The sequence below is a fragment of the Pundamilia nyererei genome, unplaced genomic scaffold (genome assembly GCF_000239375.1).
Source record: "Pundamilia nyererei isolate P.nyererei 1_Seehausen unplaced genomic scaffold, PunNye1.0 scaffold00045, whole genome shotgun sequence".
Taxonomy (NCBI): Eukaryota; Metazoa; Chordata; class Actinopteri; order Cichliformes; family Cichlidae; genus Pundamilia; species Pundamilia nyererei.
The window spans coordinates 1914879-1922057 of NW_005187446.1; the positions used below are offsets into that span (position 1 = coordinate 1914879).

The window sequence follows — 7179 nt, forward strand, 5'->3', positions numbered from 1 at the left end:
ACCACCAACACACCAACGTCTGAGGGCATCAGCCACCGGCAGGGAGTGTGGTGAGGGGAGATAGGCCTCCGTACTTTAGAGGGCCTGAGATGTACCCAGACATCAACCACATATAGACACAGACGAACAGGCACACGCGGACACAGACGTGCATTCCCACCCCATATGCACAACCAAATACTCGGCACTCACCCAACGTGTAGACAGACACAAATTGACACTGCACAGACAGTCGCACTCCCCAAACATACTCTATATCCCAGGTCCAGGTACCCCCGCCCTCAGAGGGGCAAGCCGCACCTAGACCCAGGAGATGTAACCCTTCTCTCTGGGGTGGAGGCAAGCGGACCACCTCCTTATCTGCAGTAGCAGGGAGGCCCCGCATCCGAGACCCCAGTCTGACGGCCAGCACCTCCTCCCAGCCCCCCAGCCCTGACGGCTAACAGAACCGGGGTGAGTGAAGACCTCAAACCTCCCTACGCCCGCTCATATGTAGTGTTGCTGTGTGCTGTTCTAAAGTGCATTTAAAACTCAGGAGAGCATGGTACTAGCTTCCTCTCAGAGAGCAGCACGGCTCTTCCCGAAAGCCCTTAGTGTCTAAATGCATTTAAAATTGAGGGTAGGGCACCAGCGCCAGAGGTGGGTTGGAGTACACCGACCATCCTCTGGATGCTGTAAAACGTGCCCACCCCCAAGGCCCTATATGTATGTGTTATGTGAGAGTGTGAGTAATGTGGATGTCTAGGTTGCAGAATATAATTGAGGCACAGGCGGCCAGAAGGGGACAGAGGGGGAGTGCCCCCCCCTGCACCCTGGTGACATACCTGCACCCCAAGCCCTGCGTGTGTGGGTGGGTGTGGTAGAGCGGGAATAGGGAGGCAGCTGAGGATGGGGAGGGAAGAAAGGGAGGGGCAAGCAACCCCACAATCTGGAACCCACCAGGGCAAGGGGGCCCAGGCCCATCTGGACCGGGGCCCGCAGCAGCAGCACCGCCCAGCCCCACAGAGTCCGGGGCAGCCCACCCGACTCCATCCCAGAGAAAACTGCACCCACCCCATCATCCAATCATCTCCCAAACTACACAAGACAATAGACACCCAGGTTGAGTTCATTCTCCACCTCTCCTATATCTCTCCCCCCACCTGCAGAGTGAGTGATTGATTATTGTACTTCATTCTGTTTTTGAATCCCTCTCCCTCTTCACTTTTGCACCTCCCTTAAAGTCTAAATACACAATGTCATGCTGTGGCATATTTAGTTCAGTTCACATTTATTTATTATTTATTTCATTTTTTTCCCAGTTGATTTATAATTTATGTTCAAAGAAATGCACTTAAATACAAATAAAGTAACAATAATTAATAGGTTTCACCATAAATGAGTAGTTCTAATGTGGTGCCTGTTTTCTTTATGATTTGGTTCCTGTTAACAAAATATCAAACTTACCTAAAGCCCAAGCAGGTGATTTAAAGATGTTTTAACTGTCTGACAAACAGGCCACCAGGTGAAGGCATCACTGTGAGGGTGTTAGGTCCGGGATGCTCAGATTTATGGCAAAGGGGAATGTGTATATTACAGCCACACAAACTCCAGTACTATCCAGAATTTATCACCACTTATGCATCGTGTAAGAAATGCATGAAATCTTCATTAATGAGAAGGTAAAAATGAGTCCTCAACCCCACTAAACAGAATATCAACATATGTAGCATATCTAAATATGTAACTAAAGATACCAAGTTAAACACTTGCCGCATCATCTTCATTATTTCTTAGGTTGATGCAGTGATGTTATGGGTGTTTTTTATTTTTGTATAAACTGAAAAACAAAGAAAGATTTAAAAAATGATAAATGTTATAATTAATACGTTTTTCGTTGATAGATCTCGGCCAGTTTAAAAATATGATATTCAGATTTTCTTTCAGACATGTGAAACATAAACTGATTTCCTGAACATTTGTTATGTTTGGTGATTTATTTACTCGTCTACGCTCTGTCCACCTCTGCTTGGATCAGCTGACTGTGTTGGGATTCCAAACACGCCTATTGCCAGAAAAAGCCACCGATTGTATCTTTACATTTTGCAATTAAAATGGGAAGAAGTGCAGCGATTTAATAAAACACTTGCAAACATAAATGTAAATAAAGCATGTAAGCCAAAAACAGTTCGTACAATTCTAACGACTTTGAAAGTCAATATTTGGTATGACCACCTTTATTTTTCAACTGCCTGAACTCTCTTAAGCAAGCGTTCCTGTCATTCTCTGGGATTCTTGAAGGACATTCAAAGCACTTCTTCGGATTTTGGCTGCCTTTTGTTCTGTTCTCTGTCAAGATGATCCCAGACTGGTTCACTAATGTTGAGTTTACTATGGATCAGTCCTGGACTAACAATCATGGTTTGGCTCCAAGGGAGACCAATCCATTACTGACAGTGTTCAACTGTGGGTTTTTCTATCCGGGTATGTTTTTAGTGCACTGGCAGTGTGTTTGGGATCATCGTCATACTAAGAAATGAAGCTGTTATCAATCAGATGCTTTCCAGATGGTACTGCATGGTGGATCAGAATCTGATGGTACTTTTCTTCCTTCCCAATTTGATCAATTCTGACAAGATCCCCAACACCAATGACTGAAGTGCAGCCACAAACATGACAGAGTCTCCAGCATGTTTTACACATGGCTGTAGACACTCACTGTTGTACCTTATCCTGACCTCCTCTGCACATTTAACATTACCAATTGCAAACCTTTCAGTTGATTACAATGGTAATGCCAGCTGTATCAAAAAACTAGGAATTCAGGGTAACAACACAAAGTACATTCAAACCCGACTCTTACTGCCTCGTGGCAGCTACACGAGTCACCATCATGAGGTTTTGCTTTTCCGAGTGTGGTTTTTCCTGCACTTGTGGGTGTCATTTTTCTTCAGTGTGTAATGATACACTAGGACGCTTGGTTCCTGTGACATCCCTAGGTTTATGAGAATACACATAAGCCTATTTAAGAAACTGTTGAGCAGAGTTTTCTCAAGATCTGCATACTAGATAATTTCTGGATCGTTTCATAAATAAATAGGGAAAAGAGTTGATGACAAATGTAAATGAGCAAACTCTTGTGGACCTGGGGTCTGCTCTGTTAATCACTCAGCTAATCTCAAACAGATGTTTAGCAGATAGTCATTCATTTATTTACTCATAGGCTTAATAGTAGAGTGATATGTCTGCACCTACTCTGAGTCACATAATCTATTTCATGTGTGAGCAGCTTCAATATTCTAATATAAACAACTAAGACTCTCACTCACACCTACACCGTTTTGTAATCTGTTTGTGGGATTTAGTTACAGGTGCTGCAACCTGTATCTACAGCCTTGTGCTGGCCTATCAGACATGCTAACACGGTTTCTGTCGTGTTTTTATGCTGCATGCTCCTGCACACACGGACAGGTCAGCTAACAGCATATCACTAACACAACACGGTTCAATCACAGGCTCTTACAACCCTGCTCTTAGGCTATACAAGCTTAAACAAAGCACTTAAAAACACCAAAGCTCTGGGTTAATTGATGCATGGGTCATAGCCACTGAGAACGGAGTCATTTAGAATGCTTTGGATAAAAGCCTCTGCTCACTGGAGTTATAAGCAGTGTTGTGTATTGAATGTAAGCTTTCCCAATACTGCAAGACTTGCTACAAGTGTAAGTTTAGACTTTTTCTTTAAATATGCAGGAGTTTCTTTTTACTAATAGGGTAGAGATGAAAAGTTATGCAGTAATGTGAATGAACATTAGATTGTTAAGGGGCTGTATTTCAAACTGAGGCATTTGTGGCTCTTGTACAGCACTGGGCTTCCTCCTGCACTAAAGAGAGGAATGAACAGTGTGAAATCTCAGACCATCAAGAAAATTGCAGCAAAGGCATTGATCCTCTGAACAACAGCTACATGACAGATGTGATGATCATTGCAGAATTACTTCTCCTCAAAGGGAGAAAGCAAGATAGAGAGAGAGAAAGAGACCAACCAGGAGTGAAATTTAAGCGAGACAGGTAAACGAGTGGAAACAGTCAAAAGTTAGAGATCCTTTCCGATTGTTGTGGACCGCTTGAGCATTAGATGATTATAATTTGGCCAGCGTTAAATCACACCTACAGCCTGTTTGGGCTACGCATCAGTATTGACTGCAGTGAGTCACCTTAGAGTGTAAAAAGCAGATCTTAGAGCCAACTCAGGGGTTTTGAAAGTGATCCAAAATCCACAGAGACGATCATCAAGGCCACACGTACATCACACACACGGCACAGACGGTGTTTAGCACGTGGGAGGCGGAGGAACTGAGGGGGTGTGACAGGGCCAAGATCACTTAATGAAAGAATCACTGATAGCTGATAAAGAGGTGGGCGGCAAATGGCAGCAGCGTGATACAAAAACGACACCTTTGATTTCTCATCAGACATAACCGAACCTTTTAGGCCCTTTCGGTGTGCAGTGTGTAACATGAAACTTGCACTTGCACTGTCATTAAGTCACACAACTTAAGTTATAGCGCAAACAGTAACTGCATGCATTTGCGCAGAATTACACGCAGTTAATTAATGATTTGAGGTGTAGTTAAGAAATGAACAACTTTAGGCTCTCATCCATTATCTCATTGCTGATAATATTTAAGAAATGCACAAATATTTCAGTTCAGCTGCCACCCAGTGGCAATCGCATTTGGCATGATCACAAAGGAAAAGTTCAACAGCAAACTTGCAACATCAAGTGACAGAAAACAAAACAAAACAAGGGTATAAATGAACAGTGTAAAAGCAGAGCGCTGACGGTCATTTATGCTGGCTTTTTAAAACCAAAGGCTGGTCCCCAAACGGAATAGATGCAGCACTCAGTGAGAAGCTGAGCTTAGTGGGTATAAACTTGTGCTACAGTCATCAACACTGTAGGCGAGCACAACAGCGTATTTCTCATTGAATCATGAAAATTTCTGAGAAAACACTCAGAGCTGTAACCTGCCATGGGCTGCAGGCACAATGAAGACAGGTATAAGTCACTGTGCTGTTTGCTGACAGTGCACAGAAACTCCTGAATACTGCAGTGCACACTCCTACATAATTTCCAATTCAAGACGTTTCAGTCCTCCTTTAGCAATGACATGATGTGAGCTGTGATGAATACTGAATGGCTGATCGCGTGCCAGGTGTTCGGTGCCCTTTACCTCTGGATCTGTCGAAGCTGCACAGGTTGTTCAGTGAGAGAAGACTGTGGAAAATAATGGAAAAAAATACGCGTCTGATGCAATGATGTGGCCCAGGTTCAACATGGAGCCAAGATGAGATGCTGGCCCTGCACTCCAAAGCGGTGCATAACACACTGATGAGACACATACGAGCTCAGAGCCACGGGGCCGAGAGCGTGCAGAGCTGACTTATAGTGATGCGGACTGCGGTGCATTTGTTAACAGAGTACGCTACACACATCACCCTGCCTGCATAGGCTGCACGGTGGAAAATGGACGCCTAGCATCGAGAGACCAGTACAGAGAAAACTCAGCGGACTGGGACACGAATGACACACCGAGACTCGCATTCGCACACGCTGAAATAACTCTCCATCCTCGGGGAAGCGGCCGATCATGTCAGCGAACGCAGCAGATATTTTAGTCTCCACTGCTGCAGCGTGAATGCAGGCAGAGCTTAAAAACGAGCTATTAAAATGATCATTTGCATAATAGACGTTGCGGTCGCTAATTATAGGCCCGCGCAAAATAGGTGGGAATATTATCATTCAGCATTTAATCAGAGAGAGAGAGAGGGAGGGAGATGGAGAAGAGTGGTGGAAGTCTGAGAAATATTATTATTCTTTTCTGGAATTACGATATCAACACTGTCAGTAGTGTGTTAAGTTGCAGGCAACGTGAAACAAATCAATGTGCTATGAAAATGAGCCTGGATGAACTGTCATTCATTAAGCTGCAAAGTCAAAACAACAGTGTCTCAATGCAATTATAATCATTTTAAAGAAGCTTACGGCGGTCTTACCTGCAGGCTCTCTCTCTCTCTCTCTCTTTTTTTTAAATTTCCGAGCTTCGCAGCGCCTTGCACTCCCAGAGAGAGAAGGGGATGGAGGGAACAGAAGAGAGGAGGTGGACGGCGCTAAATAACGGGTCTATCGAGGCAACAAAATAAATAATTAAATCGAAAGGGGTGATTAAAAATCATGAATTTAGGAGCAAAAAGAAAAAAAAGAGTGAAGTCTCAGGTCCCGGTTAAATTTAAGTCTGAGATGGAAAATGGTTCAGTGTGTATATATTAAAAAAAAGGCTAGTACAAAACACGTCACTGAACACGGATTTGTCTACAGTGGATGTGGCCGCTGCTTGTGTGTACTCGGGGAGAATGCGTCTCCCCCTCCCCTCCGGTTGGATGAGCGCTCGCCCGCCTGTCTGCTCCTCCATCGATTTCTTCCACACTGCGCGCGGCGCGAGCAACTTGTCGCATCACACTAAAACTCCACGCTAAATGTGAATGAGGTTGGATCGTCGACACAAGATGAAATCTCCCACAGTAGCCTATGTTGTGCTACGAGATCACTACGAAGGCATGACCCCCCTCACCCCCCTCTTATATTGAGGGAATTGGTCTGGATGTGCTTATTGGAGCGTGTGCCACACGCTCATGGTTGCGCGCTCGTAAGTAGCCTATTATGACCAGCTCGTAAGTGCGCGAGCGTTTTTGATGTCGATATTTCTTTTTTCCTTTGCTGGAGAGCGACTTGATGGAGCGCCAGTGGGACACTTTTCCTCTGTAGTGATGATGCTGATGATGAGGGCCGCGCTGGTAGTTCTGGGAAATGGAGCACAAGCGCAGCCCTGCAGAGAGAGGGAGAGAGGAGGAGGGGGAGGAGTAAGAGAGAGAGAGAGAGGGGGGGGGGATTATAAGACGGAATCAAACATCCACAGGTTAATATCAGTGTATCAGCAATATCAGCAAAAACGGAAATTCAGCAGTAGCGCTGTAATATTAGTGGTAAAATGATCAAATCATCTGGGGAAATTACACAGCTGGTGTGGGATCTCACTGCTGATGGTATAGATCGGATTATTTCACGCGCAGATCTATAAAAATGAAGCCAGAGCTGCTGACCTCACACAGCATTTAGTGCGCATAAAACAGAGTGAG

At 44.6% G+C, this 7179-nt stretch overlaps 1 protein-coding gene across 2 annotated transcripts in view; it reads right to left on the bottom strand.

The window, feature by feature from the left end:
* The window catches only part of cacng8b (calcium channel, voltage-dependent, gamma subunit 8b), a 27833-nt gene extending 21385 nt beyond the window's left edge, over positions 1-6448 (bottom strand). The window contains exon 1 of one of the 2 annotated variants that reach the window (XM_005731985.1): positions 6040-6448. The gene's annotated coding sequence lies outside the window, so the exon portion shown is untranslated. Of the gene's footprint in view, positions 1-5216; positions 5261-6039 lie in introns of those variants that run through there. The other variant, XM_005731986.1, reaches the window with a different exon arrangement.
* Positions 6449-7179: the final 731 nt, after the last annotated feature.